At 40.3% G+C, this 24,881-nt stretch overlaps 1 protein-coding gene across 1 annotated transcript in view; it reads right to left on the bottom strand.

The window, feature by feature from the left end:
- The window catches only part of FMNL2 (formin like 2), a 1,741,163-nt gene that overhangs the window by 500,990 nt on the left and 1,215,292 nt on the right, over nt 1-24,881 (bottom strand). The gene's annotated exons all lie outside the window — the stretch shown is intronic.

Below are 24,881 nucleotides of genomic sequence, written 5' to 3'. Positions count from 1 at the left end.
TGTGCTGTGCAGCAAAGTACTCAGTGTCTTACTAAAGGTGATGTGCTGTGTAGCACTTATATCTCAGCAATGCAATCTAAGTCTCACTGAAGATAATGTGATGTGAAGCACTTACATCTGCAGCAATGCATCCTACATCTCATGAAAGATAATTTGCTGTGCAGCACTTACATGAGCAGCAAAGCACCCAAAATCTTACTAAACATTATGTGCTGTGTAGCACTTACATGTGCTGAAATGTACCTGATGTTTCACCAGACATGAAATGCAGTACAGCACTTGGATGTGCAGCAATGTACCCAATGTCTCACTAAAGATAATGTTTTGTGCATGACTTACATGTCCAGCAATGTCCCCAATGTCTCACTAAAGATGATGTTTTGTGCAGCACTTACATATGCTGCAATGTCCCTGATGTCTCACCAAAGATGACGTACTGTGCAGCACTTACACATGCAGCAATGTACCCAATGCCTCACTAAGGATGATGTGCTGTACAGCACTTACGTGTGCAGCATTATAACTGAAATTTCACTAAAGATGATGTGCTCTGTAACACTTACACGTGCAGGAATATACTTGCTATCTCACCAAAGATGATGTGTTGTACAGCACTTATATGTGCAACAATGTACCCAATGTCTCACTAAAGACAATGTGTTGTGCAGCGCCTACAAGTGCAGCATTATAACTGATCTTTTTCTAAAGATAATGTGCTCTGTAGCACTTACATGTGCAGCAATGTACCTGATAGCTCACCAAAGATGATGTGTTGTGCAGCACTTACATGTGCAGCAATGTCCTTGATGTCTTCTAAAGATGATGTGCTGTGCAGCACTTACATGTGCAACAATGTACCCAGTGTCTGACTAAGATGATGTGCTCTGCAGCACTTACATGTGCAGCAATGTCCCGCATGTCTCACCAAAGATGATGTGCTGTGCAGTGCTTACCCATGCAGCAGTGTAACTGATGTCTCACTAAAGATGATGTGCTGTGCATCACTTACATGTGTAGTAACCGTTGTCTCACTAAAGATGATGTGCTCTGTAGCACTTACAGCAATGTACCAGATATCTCATCAAAGATGATGTATTGTGTAGCAATTACATGTGCAGCAATGTACCCAATGTCTCACTAAAGATGATGTGCTGTGCAGCACTAACATATTACAGCAATGTACCTGATGTCTCACTAAAGATGATTTGCTGTGTAGCACTTACATGTACAGTAATGTCCCCGATGTTACTAAAGATGATGTGCTGTGCAACACTTACATGTGCAGCAATGTACCCAATGTCTTACTAAAGATGATGTGCTGTGTGTACATGTGTAGCACTGTAACTGATCTCTCTAAAGATGATGTACTATGTAGCTATATAGCTGATGTGTTGTGCAGCACTTACATGTGCAGCAATGTCACCGATGGCTCACTAAAGATGATGTATTCTGCAGCACTTACATGTGCAGCAATGTCCCGATGTCTCACCAAAGATGACATGCTGTGCAGCACTGACAATGTACAGCAATGTCCCTGATGTCTAATAAAGATGATGTTCTGTGCAGCACTTACATGTGCTGCAATGTCCCTGATGTCTCACCAAAGATGACATGCTGTGCAGCACTTACACATGCAGCAATGTACCCAATGCCTCACTAAGGATGATGTGCTGTACAGCACTTACACGTGCAGCAATATACTTGATATCTCACCAAAGATGATGTGTTGTACAGTACTTATATGTGCAACAATGTACCCAATGTCTCTCTAAAGACAATGTGCTGTGCAGGACATACATGTGCAGCATTATAACTGATCTCTTACTAAAGATAATGTGCTCTGTAGCACTTACATGTGCAGCAATGTACCTGATATCTCACCAAAGATTTTTTTTATTTTATTTTTATTTTACATTTGTTGACCGGGCTAGTCCAGCTGGATGTATGTCCATTTTCAGTGGGGGCCCGGGGAAAAAAGCTCCACAAGTTTCACAAAAAAATACATAAAGACAATAATATTTACAAAGACACTGGAACTATTAATTAGAAAGTCACACAAAAATGTAAAAAAATGAAAAATATAGTGAATATTCATTAGAAGCAGTATGTGAACACACTCATACTATAAAATTACATGAGGTCTAAAGAGTAGACTGGTTATAGTTGATAAAGACAAACAATATATACATAGGCACATGCCCTAAATAAGATAATGTGATAAGAAGCATGGTATTATGGGAAGGGTTAATTGTTTAATCTGGGTTAGCACAGGGGCATAGCCAGTGTGATTTAAGGTAGGGTTTAAGTTTACTTTTAAATAGGTTAGCTGAGGATAGTGAAGTTAGGTGATTGGGGAGACTGTTCCAGGTTTTGCCCACTGTATTAGAGAACAGAGTATCCCCTGCTGAGTTATTACATTTAGATATTTGTACTAGTAGTTTGTTGGATGAGCACAGGATTTTGAGATTATTATAGGGGGTCACTAGGGAAGTGAGTATAGGTGTATTTTCTAGGTGATACAGGATCTTGTGGGCTACTATTACTTGATTGAATAATATTAGATTTGGCAATTCTAGCAAGCCTAGTTGATTCAAATTGATACAATGATGGGTTCTATAGGAGGACCCTGCAGCAAATCTGGCAATATTGTTGTAAGAGGTAGACAGCTTGTTCAGAGCACTTTTACATAATCTGGTATAGATAGGAGAGGCATAAAGCAGAGCAGAGATAAGGTGGGTGCGGGAAATGGTGATTCTGGCTAGTGAAGTTAGAAAGGGTTTGATCCTGTAGAGGGAACCTAATTTCTTATGAACTGTTTTTATAGTGTTATTGATGTGAGGCTCATAAGAGAGGTTATTATCAATTAGAACCCTGAGTAGTTTAGTGGTAGGATCAGGAGATATAATAGTTCCATTACTAGAGGTTATGGTAAAGTTAAGTTGGTGGTTCTACGGGTGGGGGTGAATAATAGCATTTTTGTTTTCTTTGGGTTTAAGATAAGACATCTATGCAGGAGCCAATTTTCAACTGTGTTAAAGGTCTTTTGGGTTAGAGATTGAAGTTCTGATGGGGAAGTGGCAGAGCATATAAGTGTGGAGTCATCTGCATATTGGATGCAGGTGGCTTGTGGGATTACAGAATGGAGGTCATTTGTAAAGATGGAGAAGAGTAAAGGCCCCAATATGGATCTTTGTGGGACTCCTAGGGTAACTGGAAGGTGGGAAGATAAGGTGTTTGCCCACAGTACAGCCTGTTTTCTATTATTTAGGTAGGATTGGAACCACTGAATAGGAAGATCATCCAATGACAGGTTGAGTGTGTTTATGAGGAGGTGATGGTTGACCATGTCGAAGGCTTTAGATAGATCAATAAAGAAGGCTGAGGATAGAGTGTCATTATTACGATTTCTATTAATATGGTCAGAAAAGGATAAGAGAGCAGATGTGGTGCTATGAAATGGTCTAAAGCCATGTTGATAGCTGTGATGTGTTGTGCAGCACTTACATGTACAGCAATGACCCAGATGTCTTCTAAAGATGATGTGCTGTGCAGCACTTACATGTGCAGCAATGCACCCAGTGTATCACTAAGATGATGTGCTGTGCAGCACTTACATGTGCAGCAATGTCCCGCATGTCTTACCAAAGATGATGTGCTGTGCAGCACTTACCCATGCAGCAGTGTAACTGTCTCACTAATGATGATGTGCTGTGCATCACTTAAATGTGTAGTAACCATTGTATCACTAAAGATGATGTGCTCTGTAGCATTTACAGCAATGTACCAGATATCTCCTCAAAGATGATGCATTGTGTAGCAATTACATGTGCAGCAATGTACCCAATGTCTCACTAAAGATGATGTGCTGTGCAGCACTTACATGTACAGTAATGTCCCCGATGTTACTAAAGATGATGTGCTGTGCAACACTTACATGTGCAGCAATGTACCCAATGTCTTACTAAAGATGATGTGCTGTGTAGCACTTACATGTGTAGCACTGTAACTGATCTCTCTAAAGATGATGTGCTATGTAGCTGATGTGTTGTGCAGCACTTACATGTGCAGCAATGTCACCGATGGCTCACTAAAGATGATGTATTCTGCAGCACTTACATGTGCAGCAATGCCCCGATGTCTTACTAAAGATGATGTGCTGTGCAGCACTGACAATGTACAGCAATGTCCCTGATGTCTAATAAAGATGATGTGCTGTGCAGCACTTACATGTGCAGCAATGTCCCTGATGTCTACTAAAGATGAAGTGCTGTGCAGCACTTACATGTGCAGCAATGTACCCAGTATCTCACTAATAAGATGATGTGCTGTGCAGAATTTACATATGCAACAATGTTCTGCATGTCTCATAAAAGATGATGTGCTCTGCAGCAGTGTAACTGATTTCTCCCTAAAGATGATGTGCTGTGCATCACTTACAAATGCAACATTGTAACTGTTGTCTCACTAAAGATGATGTGCTCTGTAGCACTTACAGCAATGTACCTGATATCTCATCAAATATGATGTATTGTGTAGCACTTACATATGCAGCAATGTACCCAATGTCTCACTAAAGATGATGTGCTGTATAATGCTTACATGTGCAGTAATTTCCCTGATGTCTGTTAAAGATGATGTGTTGTGCAGCCCTTAAATGTGCAGCAATGTACCTGATGTCTCACTAAAGATGATTTGCTGTGTAGCACTTACATGTGCAGTAATGTCCCCGATGTCACTAAAGATGATGTGCTGTGCAACACTTACATGTGTAGTAATGTCCCTGATGTTACTAAAGATGATGTGCTGTGTAGCACTTACATGTGCAGTAATGTCCCCGATGTTACTAAAGATGATGTGTTGTGCAACACTTACATGTGCAGCAATGTACTTAATGTCTTACTAAAGATGATGTGCTGTGTAGCACTTACATGTGTAGCACTGTAACTGATCTCTCTAAAGATGATATGTTATGTAGCTATGTAGATGATGTGTTGTGCAGCACTTACATGAGCACCAATGTCCCCGTCTCACTAAACATGATGTGTTGTGCAGCACTTACATGTGCAGCATTATCCCTAGATTATGTGTTGTGCAGCACTTGTGCAGAAATGTCCCTGATGTCTCACTAAAGATGATGTATTCTGCAGCACTTACATGTGCAGCAATATCCCAATGTCTTACTAAAGATGATGTGTTGTACAGCACTTAAATGTGTAGTAATGTCCCTGATGTTACTAAAGATGATGTGCTGTGTAGCACTTACATGTGCAGTAATGTCCCTGATGTTACTAAAGATGATGTGCTGTGCAACACTTACATGTGCAGCAATGTACCCAATGTCTTACTAAAGATGATGTGCTGTGTAGCACTTACATGTGTAGCACTGTAACTGATCTCTCTAAAGATGATGTGTTATGTAGCTATGTAGATGATGTGTGTGCAGCACTTACATGAGCAGCATTGTCCCCGATGTATCACTAAAGATGATGTGTTGTGCAGCACTTACATGTGCAGCATTATCCCTGATGTTTACTGAAGACTATGTGTTGTGCAGCACTTGTGCAGAAATGTCCCTGATGTCTCACTAAAGATGATGTATTCTGCAGCACTTACATGTGCAGCAATACCCCGATGTCTTACTAAAGATGATGTGTTGTGCAGCAGTTAAATGTGCAGCAATGTTCCTGATGTCTTCTAAAGACGATGTGCTGTGCAGTACTTACATATGCAGCAATTTTCCCGATGTCTACTAAAGATGATGTGTTGTGCAGCACTTACATGTGCAGCACTATCCCCGATGTCTACTAAAGATTATGTGTTGTGCAGCACTTACATGTGCAGAAATGCCCCTGATGTCTCACTAAAGATGATGTATTCTCCAGCACTTACATGTGCACTTACATGTGCAGTAATGTCCCCAATGTTACTAAAGATGATGTGTTGTGCAACACTTACATGTGCAGCAATGTACCCAATATCTTACTAAAGATGATGTGTTGTGTAACACTTACATGTGTAGCACTGTAACTGATCTCTCTAAAGAGGATGTGTTATGTAGCTATGTAGATGATGTGCTGTGCAGCACTTACATGTGCAGCATTATCCCTGATGTCTACAGAAGATTATGTGTTGTGCAGCACTTGTGCAGAAATGTCCCTGATGTCTCACTAAAGATGATGTATTCTGCAGCACTTACATGTGCAGCAATACCCCAATGTCATACTAAAGATGATGTGTTGTGCAGCACTTAAATGTGCAGCAATGTCCCTGATGTCTTCTAAAGATTATGTGTTGTGCAGTACTTACATATGAAGCAATTTTCCTGACGTGTACTAAAGATGATGTGTTGTGCAGCACTTACATGTGCAGCATTATCCCTGATGTCTACTAAAGAGTATGTGTTGTGCAGCACTTACATGTGCAGAAATGCCCCTGATGTCTCACTAAAGATGATGTATTCTGCAGAACTTACATGTGCAGCAATGTTCCGATGTCTTACTAAAGATGAAGTGCTGTGCAGCACTTACATGTGCAGCAATGTCCCTGATGTCTACTAAAGATGATGTGCTGTGTAGCACTTACATATGTAGCACTATAACTGATGTCTCACTAAAGATGATGTGCTCTGTAGCACTTACATATGCAGCAATGTACCTGATGTTTTACTAAATGTGTTGTGCAGCACTTACATGTGCAACAATGTCCCTGATGTCTCACTAAACATGATGTGTTGTGCAGCACTTACATGTGTAGCAATGCCATTGATGCCTACTAAAGAGGATGTGCTGTTCAGCACTTACATGTATAGCAATGCCCTAACATCTCAATAAAGAAGATGTGTTGTGCAGCACTTACATGTGCAGCAATGACCCAATGTCTACTAAAGATGTGTTGTGCAGCACTTACATGTGCAGCAATGTCCCCAGTGTCTACTAAAGATGATGCACTGTGCACCACTTACATGTGCAATGCACCTGATATGTACTAAAGGTGATGTGCTGTGTAGCACTTACATGTACAGCAATGTACCCAATGTCTCACTACAGATGTGCTGTGCAGCACTTAAATGTGCATCAATGCCACCAATGTTTACTAAAGAGGATGTGTTGTGCAGCACTTACATGTGCAGTAATGTCCCTGATGTTTGTTAAAGATGTGCTGTGCAGCACTTACATGTGCAGAAATTCCCCAATGTCTCTCTATAGATGATGTGGTGTGCAGCACTAAGATATTACAGCAATGTACCTGATGTCTCACAAAAGATGATGTGCTGTGTAGCACTTACATATGCAGCACTGTAACTGATGTCTACTAAAGATGATGTGTTGTGCAGCACTGACATATTGCAGCAATGCACCTGACGTCTACTCCACTACTCAGATTCTACAATTCTTGTAACAGTTGCCTGGGCATTGCATATAATACAATGATACATTTATATGTGCATCATAACCACTGGCTGCATTACTCAAGCACTAAGCAAAGCACTGTAATGTCAGCAATGGACAGCTTAGTACTTAATATTCAAATGTGGGCAAAGACTGAGCATGATGCAACTGTATGTATGGAAGTGAGGCCAGAGGCAAACATTTCTCTCAAGCTACTGTTCAGATTTCTGTCACAGGTAGCATTACATTACCATATTTGTATCTCTGTGTCATATAAATGTTTACTATCTACTATCAAGTACATATACCCCATGCCCCTCCATTGCAGAAGGTTTACTACATAATACAAACTCTTGTCTTGTCTGGGTTTTCTTGCAGTGTTTACTGAATGGTTTGGTTAGACTTTGATTTGGATGAGAGGCTGGGATGCATATAATTGGCCTCAGGGCAGGCATTAGGCTCACCAAGCCACCGATGAGTAGTGGCCTATAAGTGGATGTGGGGGATCATTCACTCACATGGGGAAAGTGTAGTGGGCCTCAGCTTTGACACAGATCATATGCCCCCCACAATCAGCCCAGAATGTTGTTGAGAGCGCTAAGAAGTGTTATAGCTGCATGAATGATTGCTCCCTTCAGAAAGCTTTTGCCCCAGCACTGGCTGGAGGGGCAGGGTCCCAACTTACTGGGAACAAATGGACTACATCTAACTGAAGGACTTGATGGTTGGCAGGAACAGAAGAAAAATTACACAGGAAAAATGCTTAAGTAAAAAATTAAAATCCACAAGTTACGATTTGACATCTTTCAGAAACTCAGTCCCTGCCCGATGTTCTTACTCATTACATTAATAATATTCCCTATACAGCTGTCTGACCTTTCTGTAGATCTTACTTACTTACTCGTTTATTAATATATGCCTCTCTGTTAATTAGACATGGGGTGAACATTTAAATGCCACATACACAGTGACTGGATTCAGAAATGAAACTAGGCCACTGTAGACTAAGGCAATATTGAGTCAGCATGCCTGTAATCAACTTTATTTTCTCCACACCAGACTGACATTATCATGCAATCTGGTTTAAACACAAAAGATCCAAAAAATAGGTACCATGCACATAGAGTGTAGTGCATGGTTAAAAAGCAACTAATGCAAAACGAAAAGACCAGCATTCAATAGTCAACAGTGATCATAATTGTTTATTCCAGCAACAAAATAATTATCTTATTACCAGGATGAATAGCAAACAAACTAGTTTTAACATAAAGATGTCTTCTTCGGTGTTACATAATGTACACCAGAGACACAACATTTAAATAATCAGACTCATGCTGCCATCAGTTAAACAAAGGTGACAGTTTATCCCCAGTGAAAATAAACCCCCCCAACTTGATAATCCAACATTTTTCTTTAAAATTCAATTTATTGTGCCAACCCATTTTATTATTCCTGCTACAAGTGATCCTATCAATCACACAAAAAATAAACTTAGCTGAAGTATGTTTTAGACATGCTTATATAAGGCATTAGATAAATGTCCACACCTAATGTCACTTAAATGTTCTGAAATTTGGACTCTCAAAGAACAAGAAGTTTGCCCAATATAAAAAAAGGCTGATAGTCATCTCAACTTAACTATTAAAAAAGTACATACCAAACTGGGATCACTCTACCGTATCAAACCGTTTCTTACCGACACAAGCTCAGCCATTGCTCGCTCCCAGCTTCTATCAGCCCTAGTCTATGCATCTCCCATTCTGACTAATCCCAACAAAACTGAACTAAGCAAAATGGAAGCCTGCTGTAACAGAATTGCCCGCTTTGCTGCAAATTGCTCATATAGAACTCATCACTGTACTGCTTTGAGCCAGCTTCACTGGCTTGAACTGCCCAACCTCCTAACCTACAATCAGTTCTGCCTCTTTCACTATATCTATTACCTCCCCAATAAGTGTCCTGCCCTCAAAAACCTAGTACAACATCACTCAGTCAAAAGACCTCTTAGATCATCATGCAAACTACTACTAGAAGTCACCAACAGCTATAATAACTTTGGAGACACACTATATAGTAGTTCAGTGGCTAAAAAATGGAACTCTCTCCCCACTAGCATGCAAAACACATTGTCCATATCCTTCTTTAAAAACCTCATTAGGCAACATCACAAGCAAAGTTGGCAGTGCAATGGCTGCTCCCCAGGCTAGTGAAAGCAGATAAGGTACACATACTAAACCTAGAGTACTTGATAACAGTTTTCACTCTTATTCACAAACACTGGCTAATGTACAATGTCTGTACTGTACCTATGTACTATGCATGTATTCTACCTATGTTGCAAACTTCAGCTGTACAACACAGATTTATTAATTACCTTTATTTTTAAATGAATGTTTTCTTGTTTCTTCTCTCCACTGTAACTGTTGATGTGTTGCATACCACTGTAAAAACATGTCTACTGTAGTTTGTGTGTATACAGATCATGTCTAAATGTATCTGTAATTGTTTTTCTGTGTGGAGCTTTTCTCGCCTGGCCTCTGCTGCAAAAGGGCCTTTTTGGCTCAGTCAGACACACTGGTTAACAAATGTAAAATAAAATAAATAAATAAAATGTCCAAGTGGCCAAATAAATAACCCAACCAACACTGCAGTTACCAAAAAATCAAAATATCAAAAACCTTCAAAGTGTTCCTGAATGTAAATTGCTTGGGTTTATTAATATTTAAAAAGGAACAATACCCACATGGCTGATAACCCTTTCAAAAATTCCATTCCATGGTAATTTGATGTAAATTCATTTGGTGATAGTGTTTTTTATAATGATTAAACCAATTGGCCATGGTTTGAGTAACATTTCTGCTACCATTCTTAATGCTGATGAGAATGAATTATTGAATAAAGAAGTAGGTTTTGTACCTAGTTATCAGGCTTCTGAGGAGGTTTTTGTGCATAATGTGTTGTCATTCTGTAGATTACTGAATCTTAAGTTGCATTTTTATGGAAAGGAGCATTCCTTGGAAGTGGGCTAACAGAGAGTTTACCTTTAAATGGTCTACTTTTGTTCCATCTTTGCATAAATATGTCATTTTATTTCAACAGCAGGTGTTAAAAGAATTACGCTTTAAGTTTAGAAATTCTCAAAGCTATTGTACTAACAAAAATAATCTTTCTAGGAATCAATGGCAAGCCCTTAGAGATCTTAAGAACAATAAACAGTTGGTCATAAATACAGACGATAAGGGGGGGGTGCTGTAGTAGTTTGGGATTGGGCTATGTATTTGCAAGAAGCTCGGAGACAACTTTCTGATCATAGATTTTATCATAGGATGCATATTGATCCGACTCCGAAATTTAAGACTGATTTGGGCAATTTTTTTACAGCTGGCTGTGGAAGAAGTCATTATAACTAAAGAAGTTATTTTCCAATTTACAGTGCAGGATCCAGCACAACAATATTTTTATTTATTGTCCAAGATCCACAAGGGTTTTACTCACCTCCCTGGCAGGCCATTCTGGACATGAGTCACTGACAGAACCCCTGTCTGCATATTTAACTCAGTATTTGAAACTATTATCGAAAGGGGTGCATTTGTGCATTCAAGACACCAAAAAGTTCCTTAATATTATACAGGATATGCAACTAAAAAAGGGTGGTATTTATGTACCTTAGATGTGGGTTCTTTGTATACTAGTATTCCCCATTGGGCATGTTTTATGCCCTTAAATATTGGCCATGATCAATTATGTTTGTATAGTCCAGGTTTTAACACCTTTCTTCTTTGTCTTGCGAAGCATATTCAAATGAAAAATATTTTTTCATTTTCATGGCGAATGTTTCTTACAACTTAAGAGAACCGCAATGGGGGCATCTTTTGGCCCAATATATGCAGACCTACTTACGGGTTTTGTTGAAGAACAAATTATATACGATAATTCCCATAATATTTTTTTTTGGATGCAACTGACATTTGGAGAAGATACCTGGATGACTACTGGCTAATATGGAGATCTTATCTTTTATATCTGCGGGAATTTGTTGACTATTTAAATGAAAATAAATGGGGAATAAATTTCACGATTAAGTCAGATCCCAAACAAATTATGTTTTTGGATGTTGAGGTGATGGTAAATGATGATGGCAGTCTAAAAAGTGATATATACAGGAAATATCCACAATTCAATATGTTGTTACATGCTACTAGCTTCCACCCACAACATATAATTAACAACATTCCAAAGTCTTAATTTTTGAGAATTAAACATATTTGTTCTTCTAGCATTGATTTGGATTGACAAAATGCTGATATGGTCCATGGATTTGGTAATAGGGTTTATAACCATCACAGGATTTCACAAGTTATGAGAGAAGTGGGTGATGTTGATATAGGTCTGAGTTGTTACAACAGCAACAAAAAACTGTAGATAATAAAATCAGATTGGTTACCAATTTTGTGAAGAATACAACATTTTTTTATAGATACAGTACAAAGACATTGGGATATAGTGTTGACTGAAGATAGATTAAGGGAACTGGTTCCTTCCATAGTTACATAGGTTGGTACTAGGCTATCGGCCCTAGGGCCTATACAAGCCAAGCCATAACAATTTCCTGGATACTTCTTCCCACAATATTTACTTCCCTGGACCCCTGTCTAGCAGGGCAACTGATGTGATCCCCAGGGTGAATTTCCTGTGTCCCATCCAATCGTCAAGGTTCCTTTTGAAGAGGGCCAAGGAGGCGCTCTGCTTGACATGTATGGGCAGTCTATTCCAGAGTATGGGGAGTCTCTGGGTCAGGAACCTATCCCTCCAGCATGTTTTGTTCATTGTGATGACAAGGTTTAGATCCCTGGAGCATGTGGCTCTGAGGGATTGGGATTTCTTTAAGTGGAGCATGTTCAACAGCTCAGGGTTTGATATGGCCTTGTATGTTAAGCAGAGATTGCCTCTGAGAAGATGATATGCCACAGATTATAGCTGGAGTTTTTTTAGATGGTCAGCATAGGGCATCTGCTTTAAGCCTGTGACTCTTTTAGTGAGGTATTTCTGTGGCCTTTCCAGCTGCTGCAGATGTCTTGTGAGGTACATACCAAATGGGACGTTGTACTCTATAATGGGTCTAATAAGGGATGCGTACAGAGGGACAATGACCTCCTTTTTTCTGGATGAAAAGCCCTTAGTGATGAGGTGTGTCACATAGAAGTATTTCCTGACTGTTGTGGTGATGTGGTTATCGAAGGTGAGACCACTGTCCACCTGTGTCCCTAAGTCTCTCATCACATTTTTGGTGTTTAGTGTACTGCCATCTATGTGGTAATTCATGGGTACATGTTTTTTCCCAAAGGGGATAACTATACATTTCTTGGCATTAAGCTTGAGCCCATGGCTCTGGCACCAAGCATCTGTTTCTGTAAGGCCATTTTCTAGAATATCCACATCATCTGGGGATTCAATAATGGCTCCCAGTTTGCAGTCATCTGTGAACTTTGTTAGCCAGAGTCCCTTAGTGTTGGCCTGTACTTTATTTGTTTTCTTATTTCAGTGGCAAAACCTTGGCCAATTTGTTTAATCATTGTAAAACACTCTACTGCCAGATGAACTTACATCAAATTACCATGGAAGGTAATTTTTTGAAAGGGTGTCAGCCATGTGGGCATTGCTCCTTTGTAAACATATTAGTAAAACCAAACAATTTACAGTAAACTTTCAGTTAACTGGATCTCAAGCAACCAGCATAAAAAACTGAAGAAATACAGTACAGTATGAACAATTCAATTTTCATGTGTTGCACTTTCTGTTGCCCCCTGCAGAAACATACCTTACATTTTTAGAGTTTTAGAATTTTAAAAAAGAAGATACGAATAAATTTCCTCTCTCCCCAACCTGAGAACAAGTCAAACCAAGCAAGTCAAATTGCTAAAATGGCAACACTTGCTCCCCCCTCAGTCAGTGTGCATCAGATTGCACATTCTCTCTCCAATATCTCACATACACAGTCTCTTTAGCTTTCATACATGCATTCACTCAATCATTCTCTCACTGATCTATCATACATACTCTCTTCAGCTTTCATACATCTCTCCAATCTCTCACACACAGTTGCTTGTTTTCATACATGCACCAACTCACTCTTTCTCTCTCCGAACTCACACACACACTCTCTTCAGCTTTCATACATCTCTTATCTCTCACACACACAGTCTCTTCAGCATTCATACATGCATTCACTCACTCTCTCTCTCTGATCTCTCATACACACTCTCTTCAGCTTTCATACATCTCTCCAATCTCCACACACAGTCGCTTCTACTTTCATACGTGCATTCACTCTCTTTCTCTCTCTGATCTTTCACACTGACACTATTCAGCTTTCATACATCTCTCTAATGTCTCACACAGTCACTTCTGCTTTCATACATGCATTCACTCACTCTCTCAATTCAATTAATTCAACTCCAGTCCACTCAGTGTGCCACTGAAAACCGTTTTGCATGCCACTCTCAAGTAACCAGAAACTCCAGTTATCCGGCATCTACCAAACCCCATGGGTGCCAATTAACTCAGAGTTTACTGTACATACTGGAACACTTTTAAGGTTCTTGATATTTTGATTTTTGGTATCTGCAGTTCTGATTGAGCCATTTACTTGGCCACTTGTACATGTTTAGCCTTTTATATTGGGCAAATTTCTCATTCTCTGACAGCCCAAATTTCAGAACATTTAAGTGACATTAGGTGTGGATGTTTATCTAATACCTTATATAAGCATGTCCAAAAACATCCTTCAGCTAAGTATTTTTTGTGTGATTGATAGAATAGCAGGGATAATAAAATGAGTTGGCACAATAAATTGAATTTTAACTAAAAATTTTGGATTATCAAATTGGGGGGGGGGTATTTTCACTAGGGTTAAATGATCATCTTTGATTGGCTGATGGCAGCATGAGTTTGATTATTTAAATGTTGCATTTCTGGCGTACCTTATGTAACACTAAAGAATTCATTTTATGCCAAAACCGGTCTGTTTGCTGTTTGTTATTCATCCTGGTAGTAGAATGATTCTTTTGTTGCTGGAATAAACAATTACGATTGCTGTTGACTACTGCGTGCTGGTCTTTACACAAAAGAAGCATACAATAAATTTGCAGATGCAATTTGCTTGGTCTAGTCAGCACAGTCTTTTTTTTCTGCTTAACAGAGAACTTGCAATTCCCTGTTAAGCAATATCCTTCCTCCTATATTCCACTACAATTTCTTTATGTATGCCCCAAGCACTGCTAAATACTCAGACACTCTTCATGAAGCCTATTTCCCATTCATTATCAGCATTTCAAAATCTCAGATCATAAACAACACCCTCACATTTTTAATGACTCTGTATTACCAATCATCTGGACCTGAGTACCTTCTAGAATGTTACGATGCAGACAGGACTGGATCCCTTGGTTTAAAAAAAATCAAGTAACTGAAAAAAGAAACACACTTACTATGGGAGCTGTTTAAAAATTTGGCAATGAATACTGAAAAAAAGTTAGGGTCAATCCATGTGAAAGAAATGCCAGACAGAAATAAGGCTGGCAAAACTAAACTTCTAAGCAACACTTCAGCAAAACAACTCTCAGAATTCTACCAAATTTTAGAAAGGGCTAGGTGAAGGTTACTTTGTTCTCTTAGAGCACAACTTTGGACAGAGCATTCAGGGACTACTTCTAAATGACTGAACACTGGCAAAAAAATCTGCCTACTCTCACTGATATAACTTAAAGATCTAGGATGTGGAATTTACTTTGCTACTCATAACATGCACTTCAGTGAACAGATTGCTTTTCTGACTCAAAAGTCATGGAAAGTCATCTACAGATAATCTCCCAGCTGTTTTCATTAGGGCAATTCCTCCTTCTATTGCATGCCCATTGGCAATACTTATTAAAAGGAGCCTACAGGAATGCACTGGAAGAAAACTAAGATAATACCCACTCAAAATTTCAACAACATACAGTACGTAGCTAATTATAGACAGACAGGTATAATAGGTTACGCTCAAAAGTCCAGGAAAGGGAAGTTCATTTGTAGATTAATCTACACTTTGAAGACCGCAGTGTATTATTTCATACTGAATGCATTTCCAGAGCTAGTTACAGAACTATCTTGGTTATTGTACAATATACTGACTACATAGTACCATGTAAAAACAAGGGCATCTACCATGTAGCTAAAGTTTTTCACATCTTCTCTAAGGCTTTCAATGTGGTAGCTCATAGCCTGCTATTAAACAAGCCCAAAGTCATTGGTTCCAGTACCAAAACAGTAAGATGTTCTGAGAGCTACCTAGCCAGCTGTACTGAAGCAATAGGCCTGTCAAACTGGAATCTTACCAGCATATTATGGGAAAGGGAGGGCTTCACAAGGAACTTTCATGATTCCCTGCTTTTCTCATTATTTACCAGTATTACAAAACTTCATTAAGGCAAACTTTCTTTAATATGCCTTGCTGATGACTCAACATTAGCATATGCTTACAGTAATAGGCAGTATCTGGTGAATGCACTCCAGACTGGTTTTGACAATCTCATAAAATGGCTTAAACATAGTTCATTACTACTGAAAGAGAAGATAGGTCACAACTGTGTATACTGGTAATTACTGTGTATACTGGGAATTACTGTGTATAGTGGTAATTACTGTGTATACTGGTAATAACTGTGCATACTGGTAATTACTGTGTATACTAGTAATTATCAATCAGTTCAGAAAGCTGTAATTCAGAGGAGGATCATTTTTGTGAAACCGGATAATATATACTGAGGTTATGGAACAGAGGAAAGGTCATTTTGAGGGAGTGCACAAGGGGAAGGCCCTGTGCTGGGGGTGAGGGACTTGATCCCCACTTTAACCAGGACTTTAGAGTTAATAGTTCACATTTTTTTATTTTTGTGAGCAGTTATTCTGAAACTTCACTCACTGAATTGCACTATAACCACTTTGGCAAGCTGTGAAGAAAATAATGCCTCTCCTTTGCCTATTAGTAACTGTTGCCAGTTCAGAACTCGGGAAGGTGTCTAGCTGGAAAAATCTAGGTATGACACTTGACTGCAACCTCTCTTTCAAGGAGAGTAAAAGTAACAGTTAAAACATTAACCAAAATCCTGAAACATTAACAGAACAGCTAACACACATACATTTTGTGAATTTTTTTGTCAGATCATTGAGAATTGAAGTCACTAAATAATGACATACATTTAAGTTTCAGACTTCATATCCTTCAGAAAAATTCATACTAATACAAAACATGTTATTTTAGTAACATGCTAAATGTATAAAAGCAACATTTAAAATCTGTCCCTGATTTTGGGCCTTTGTCCCCCCAGATACATTTGGCTTTGTCTAGATTTCTTGCATTCACAGGTTGAGAGACATCTGCTTATCCTATATTATACTATGAATTTAATGCTTTGTATACTATCGTTGGTAGCTTTTTATCCTTAGGCCCTCTGTAAATGGGTTCAGACCAGTAGTATCACGTAGTTCAAAAAAATATAAGATAAATAAAGCAACCTCTTGGCACATTCCAGGAATCCTACACAAGGACCTGATATTTTAATTAATTTATTTCCCCAAGCAGCACCCTGAATCTCATTCCCATATACTGCTGTGAAACTTTTCATGTGCTTCACTATAGAGACATAATTGTGATATTATTTATGAATTCATCCTCTCACAGTTTCTTGACAGTCTCTATGAATTCCATAAATCACACAATATCCGGACACGTTCCATCAATTTCACTCCTTTATAGTACCCTTATACTATGAAAACTTTCATTCACCCCATTCCACACAAGTATTTTGACACTTTCCATGAATACATGCTTTATAAAGTACCATGACACCTTCTCTTTTCTGCAAAACAGTAACCTCACATATTCCATGACTCCCACTAGCAACATAACCCTTGATACCTTCTTTGACTCCCATTTTCCATTTAATGCCTTGGTACTTTCCAAGAGTCCCATACAATGCCAAAACATATTCTGTAAATCCTGTTTGCTGCATAATTCTCTGACAATTTCCATGAAAACCATGTAATAAAACAATCCATTGATAAATTACAAATACCATCACCCTGTAGTACCTGTGCAAAAACAGTGAATTATAATTAAAAAAATAGGAAACACTACCCTGATGGTGATGCAAGTATCTAGGCTGTTGAAGGCTGGCTTCAGAGACAAAGAATGTTTTTGTAATTTAGTCAGGAGATAAACAATAATTATGCTGATTTTGCAGGACTGATGCATATCTGTTAGACGAAAGTTGGAATACTTTACTGTGGCTACTGTTTCTTAGAAACAAACTTGAAATAAATTACTGTGGGCATTATTTTATCATATCAAACATCTTATGTGTATAAAATCAAGAATTTGGCCATAATTGCTGGGTACCAGGGCTGTCTGTGGATGGAAATGGCTATCCCTGGTGTCATTTGCTCAAGATAAACAGTTATTATTGTGACTTTGCAGAACTAATGCACATTTGTGAGAATCAAACTGTAATACTTTACTCTGGGTATTGCTTGTGTGACTCAAAGCTGAAGTATATTAACATGACTATGACTTTTATCATACTCAAACATCTGATGTGTACACACTCAACAGGTGGCTGCAACTGCTGAGAATGGCGGCTGTCTGTGGATGAATCCTGGCATTTGAAGAAGTTAAAAAGATCATATAGACAAACCATTCAGCAAACATTGTAAGAAAGACCCTATTTGGGATATTTTTCATGCACCCTAAAGTTTAAGGACATCAGACTTGGCTTTACACTCTGTTTCCACAGTTGGTTGAAACAATCCACTTATACTCTACTAATGAGCTCAGAAAAAAATAAGAAACATGGCATGTCTACAGCCAGTGTCAATTGGCTTTCTGGGCCTGAACACACCAGTAAAGACTTTAAAAAGTAAAACGTCAGGGGTTTTCAGAAGCTATGTAGCTGAAACACTGGTATGTTCTTAAGGGGTCATTTGCATATATCAAATATGCCTTCACTATAGGAGGTTTACATTATTACACAGTGAAGACTCTAGCTTGGCTGTTTTTTTTTTCTTGCAGTACTCACTATTCTTTAAGAAAAGGATTGTTTTGTACTGAGACCAGAAATAAGCACCTGACTTTCACAATCATATATGGCCTCTATCAGTGGACAAAACTATTAATACCAATATGACCATTACACTTAAGATTTCTACATTTTTCTTTAGTCTTCTCATGCCTCCAGAAAAGAAGAAATACAAGCAAACCACTGAAAGACTTATTATGGATGAGAAACTTGTTAAGTAAAGCAGATAATATTGTCAAAAATTCAGACCTGTTATAAGCCTCACATCATCCACTCTACCTAATACAAGTAATAAGCTCAAAATATGTCCCAGTATTCTTCTGTCCTCCCATACAGAGACTGACTGGGCCAAAACTTTAGAAGACCCACAATTATTCATCTAAGTGCATGCAGTATTTGTGACAAACTTACACAACTTCAGGCATTTATGGAATTTATGTAATTCTGATAACAAAAAGACATTGTTATTTCCAAAAAGTGTTGATGGAATATATTTTCCTGGACCAACATTAGTTTTTGGAATTACTTGAGCTTGCTCTCTAACTGGAGTCCTTCATCAAGAGATATTCAGTCACTAATGTTAGCTACAGTGCTTTAATATTCACTTCTGTCTAGAAAGTGAAGCACGTCCCATAACCATTTAGTACTGCAGCTCCAGCTGAAAGGGCTCTATTATGATGGTGATGTGAAGCCTCCAGGAAGTTGGATTTTATCTTTGTAATGAGCTTTAATGTGTCCACCCTTTTTTCTCAATATATCATCAACACAGACACCATTATATGCAGCCAGTACCTAGAGTCCATCCTGAACATGGATGCTTCAGATCCCTCTTCTACCTAGTACCCACCAATCAGAGCTCCCATTCAACAGCCTGAATCACTACTAGCACTGAACACACACTTGTACTAGTTTCCAAGTGGTTTTCTGATTGGATCTTTGTCAGCAGATACATTATCATAAATGTGTAATTGTGTAGTTATACTGCTGGCATCTCAGTATGTTCAACTCTACAATGGGTTATCTGAAATCACATGACTTGGAGTTGAGGCAAAAGATGATTTTTAAAAAATGTTCCCCTTTCTATAAAATTCTGCGGCCTCATGGGTAGTATATTTAGAGACAGTGGGTATACACAGAACCCCCATGTTGGCCACGTTGGGATATGAAGGGGAAATTTATCCCCATAAAATCAATGCTTTCTAATTTTGTGTGATACTTTGTGTTGCAAGTTTTTATACACACTATGATTTACATGTTTTATTTTCAGTGTACTAGGGTACTTCTCAAGCGTTTATCAGTTACAAATAATAGATCCATTCTACTCTTCTTATAACAATTAACAGTGCAGCCATAGTGCTCAAACCTTAAAATAAACAGCTTATTATGCATTTTAGTATACATGACAAATGACACAGCCACCATTTCTTACATGGCCAGTAGAAAAACAGTCCCTGGGATTCATGAAGCTTGCGCCAGGTGCAGGCGTAGTGTCGGTGTTCTAACACCAAAAATGTCCGCCTAGCAATTCAGGTACGAGCTGTTCCCACATGCACTACCTGCGTATGCTACGACCACACAACTCTTGAGCCTTGTATGCTAATTACCCCATGTGCAGCAGCGTAGCATGCAAATGAAGGTATGTAGTGATTCAGGAAGTGGTGCAGGTGTAGTGTAAGCATGCAGAAATGTAAACCGTAGAAAATGGTTTACATTTTTGCAAACATAAAATCGGAGCCATGACAGCCGATCAAACACATGTATTATATTGTTAATATATGCCAATGGCTAAATATATAGCCATTGGCATAAACAAATGCACAAAATATAAAATTAACATTTAATATATATAGTTGCACTATCGTGACGTGGAAGCACAGGGCAGTGATGCTCAAAGGGGATCGCAAGGAATATACAAAATTATAGAATAAAACCGCAATGAAACACATATCATGATTTACCCATAATAGTCAATGGCAGGCATGCTACACCATACACATGACACAAGGGTTGCTAAGGGTCAGTGACAGTGTTATGCACAGTAGCTAGGAATTAGTAGGCAATGTCATGCAAATGAGAGGAGTAATAGTGAATCGCAGATTCCCCGCTGGTGTAAGGATGCACCTCACAGTGTAGTGTTATAACACCGAGGTGAGCCCTTGAGATAAAGATAACATCAAAAGAGGGATGTGTCACCACTGCTGTAAGCACATTGGAGCATTGCTAAACTGGTCTGACCCTAGCTAGGCAAATCTGCAGGATGGGGTGTGTCGAATTGCCCATAGCTATGCTTAGCTGACAGTACACAAGGTAACCGAGTATGCAGCATGTGAACGGAGATGAAAATGCACGTAAACCCGTTAAATGGGTATGTGCGGTGCACACTGCAGCTGAAACAGGAAAGAAATAGGGAAATGCTGCAGCAGTGAAATTGGAGTACAAATGACTAATTAACACCCAGGAGCCTACAGTGGGCCATTGACAACAGTTAACAAGGCTGCAAGCAGCTACCTGCAGAACAGGGGAGGGGCTGTACTGCAAAGAAAACAGCAAAGTGTCAAAGCAGAACAAAGGAGATATGAAGTATATCAGCTACAAGGCACATTTTGCCATGACTGGGTAGGGAAAGTACAAAACAAGAAAGACGGCAGGTGGATGCATGCCTGATAATGGGAGGGGATCCAGGTCTAAAAGTGAAGTAAAGGGCAACAAATTAATCAAGGCAGGCAAGTAAATCTCCACAGTAAAGGCCTCACACTCACAGTACTCATTGCAAAACCCATAATTAAGACACGCAGCAGCTGGAATAGCTCATACACACCCACTTACATCAGCAGCATCCATAGCACAATACTATAAAGTGTGAAAGCCCCTCAACACATTTGTGTATTCCCATACACTCTGCACCAGTGGTCTATACAGATGGGGAACTTTTATAATGTACATGTTAGGGGCTGCCATAGCTTTGATCCACCAGCATGTGTTGGAGACTGAAGGTGGTGTGGAGGATGATGCACACGACCACCTCAGGCACCAGAGGAGGAGGAGAGTGTTCAGACCCAGGGTAACCTGCCAGGGGCTACATGATCTGGAGATAGTAGAGCATTACAGGGTGGACAGGGACATCCTACAGCAACTTGTGGAGCTGTGCCGGCCACGCCTCAGAGCCAGAACAAACAGAGGGGATCCCATCCCAGTGGATACGAAGATATTTGTAAGCCTGAGAATACTAGCTACAGGTATCTTTCAAAGACCAACTGGGGATATCATGGGTATCTCACAGGCATCAGCATCCAGGGTACTACACCAGTTCCTGGATGCCATGTTACCACATGCTAATGAGCACATATTCTTCCCCCTTAATGCAGGAGGAGTTGGCCAGCAATATGAGTCTCTTCCACCCTGTGACAGAATACCCAGAGGTATTGGGTGCAATAGACTGCACGCACATACACATAAAGTCACCACCCAGTGAGCAGGGTAGGCGCTACATAAACCGCAAGGGATACCCCTCCATCAACTGCCAAGTCATGCACAATGTCCACGGCATTATCATGGATGTGTGTGCTGGCAGCCCTGGAAGCTATCATGACTCCCACATCTGGCATGCCTCACAGCTGTATCTGTTATTTGCCGGGGGGACATCCCAAATGGCCACCTGGTGGGGGATGTTGGCTATGCACTGGAACCGTGGATGATGACTCCCATCAGAAATGCACACACACCCATGCAGGAATGCCATAATGAGGCACATGCACAAACCAGAATCATCATAGAGCGTGTGTCTGGGATGCTGAAATCACAGTTCCATTGCTTGGACATATCTGGTGGAGCCTTGCAGTACTCTCCAGGCACATGTGCCTACATCTTCATAGTGTGTGCCATGCTACACAATATGGTCCTGCAGAAACAGCTGCAGCAGGGACAGAATGGTGAAGGCCCTCACAGCCCACTACCATTACCAAGGGCCCCATAGGCACAGAGGTACTCAGACCACAAACACTCTGAGCCAGCCCCAGTAGGCAGACGGAGGCGTGCCCAGTATGCCCATGCCTTGGCAAAGAGGGAATGTATAGCACACACACTGACAGTGTAGGCACCTAGGGATTGACACCTTTCTCCACCTGCACACATAGTTAAAATGGATGGGGCACACACAAGACTACCTGGAAATTCTCATGTATAGGCAGTCTACTGTGTGTATCCAACACAGGCAGCCCTCAACTATTGCACACACAACAGCCATTGGCACAAGGTAAGTCAACACCTGAAAAGTAAATTAAGCTATCAACATATGCAGATACTGTATGTATAGATTCATAGGTAGGTACTTGGCCAACTGCCAGAGGCTATTCATAAGGCCAGCCAAAATGTGTCAGCTTTTGCCAGCCCACTGATTCATTAACCATCCCTCTGTGGAGCAGAGCCAATGGTGGGATCCCTGGGGTGCATCTACTCTTCCCCATCCACCCTTCAAGGTTTCTCTTACAGAGTGTTAGTGAGGGGCACTGTATAATGTAGTTAGGGATGTTGTTCCAAAGTATGGGGAGTGTCTGTGACAGGAAGCTGTTCCTCCAGCATCTTCCAGTTATTGTTGTGGCAAGGTCAGCTCACTACAGTGTGTGGCTCACTGTGACATGGATTCCCATAGGTGGAGCATATCCATCAAGCCTAAGTTCGACATGGCTGTGTTGGCCAGCGGAGATCATCTATGGGTAAATGAGATGCCACTGAGTAAAGCAGGAGTTTATTCAGTCCACCTGCATAGGCCATATGTTGGAGGCCAGTATTCCCCTTGGTGAGGTACATTTGTGGACCCCCAGATTTGGACGTGTCCTCTGAGGTACATCCCACATGGGTTATTATACCCTATGATGGGACTGATAAGTGATGAGTAAAGGGGCACTATAACCCCAGTATGTCTAGATGGGAATCCTTTAGTAATCAGATGGCCTACACAGAAGGATGTCCTAACTACTGTGGAGATATGATTGCCAGAGTGGAGATCACTCTCTAGCTTATCTCCAGATACCCCATTACCTCGTCTGTATTAAAGTGGCTGCCGCTCATGTGTTAATATGTGGGTGCCAATTTCACAATGGAATGACCATGCAGTTAGTGGCATTTGGCTGGAGGCCATGTTGTTAGCACCCTGTGATGTTCTCTGTGAGGCCCCTTGAGGGATGTCCGTGTCAGCTGGACTATCAATCATGGCTCCTAGTTTGCAGTCATTGCCAAACATGGTCTGACGTAATCCCCTTGTGTTTGCCTGTACATCGAGACGTATATGCCAAACAGTAGGGCTCCCAGGACTGAGTCCTGTGGGACACCAGTCGTGACTGTTCAAGAGTTGGACCTGGAGACCACTAATCGTACCATGTGGGTTCTGTGTGTAAGCCCGTTGGCAACCCAATGTGTGATGTATGGGTGAATGTACAGGCTGGTGTGTTTATCAATAATACCTGAGTGAGGCCTGGTGTCAAAAGCCTTGGTGAGGTCCAGGTAGTATGTGTGAACCACCTCCCCCATCATCTAACGTCTTGGTGACTGTATGTAAGATGTCACACAGGTTCAGTAGGCATGAATTGCACTCAACCCAGCTGACCTGGGTTGGGTCACGTGTGCGAAGGTTACCGATGTCATTGTTAATGAGTGCCATGAGGATGCGAACCATACCATTGCAGACCAGGCTAGTCAGGCATATGGGGTGGTAGTTACCATGGTCAGTTGTGATTTCACCTTGATGGAGTGGAATAACCATTGCCACGTGCCATTGTATGGGCATGTAGCCTGAGGAGAGGCTGAGGTAGGAATGCCTAATTAGGTGGGGGGCAGGTTGTCTTGTACAGTTTGCAAGATGCAGTCTGGGTCAACATCTGCCTCCACTGATGCTGTGTTCTGCTGTTAGAGAGGGCGATTTCCACCTGTGTCTCTGATGGTTGGCATACTGTACCTTCTGGGTAGTGTTGTGGGCTCTTTAGGGGATGAAGTATGCACCGAATGTATCTGCAAGGATGTTGGCAATATCAGTAGAGTCAGCATATTATGTGCTACATTTCACTGGCACAGTTTAGATCTGTGCGTCACCACATAGATCCTTGATATAGCCAAAGAAGGCTTTGTGCTTATCTTTTGAATCTTTGCATATTCTCCTGCTGATGTTAGCCTTGGATGATGTCATGAAGGACCTACGTGTCATACTAATAGTAGTCACAGATGTCTGCCCTTCGTGGGATTTGCTGTGTGTCTGGAACACTGTCCTACTTCTGTAGTATAGCCTGTTTATTGTAGAGGTCCACCAGACTGGTGTCCTTGTCTAGGAGGAGTGAGTCTTAGTTTACCATGTAGGTGCTTATAGACTGCATTTGTAAATCTGTCTGTA

Source organism: Protopterus annectens, chromosome 6.part0, assembly GCF_019279795.1.
Source record: "Protopterus annectens isolate FY-2018-M chromosome 6.part0, PAN1.0, whole genome shotgun sequence".
NCBI classification, from domain to species: Eukaryota; Metazoa; Chordata; order Ceratodontiformes; family Protopteridae; genus Protopterus; species Protopterus annectens.
The sequence above is the reverse complement of the archived record's forward strand: the minus strand, read 5'-3'. Positions and strand labels throughout refer to the sequence as shown.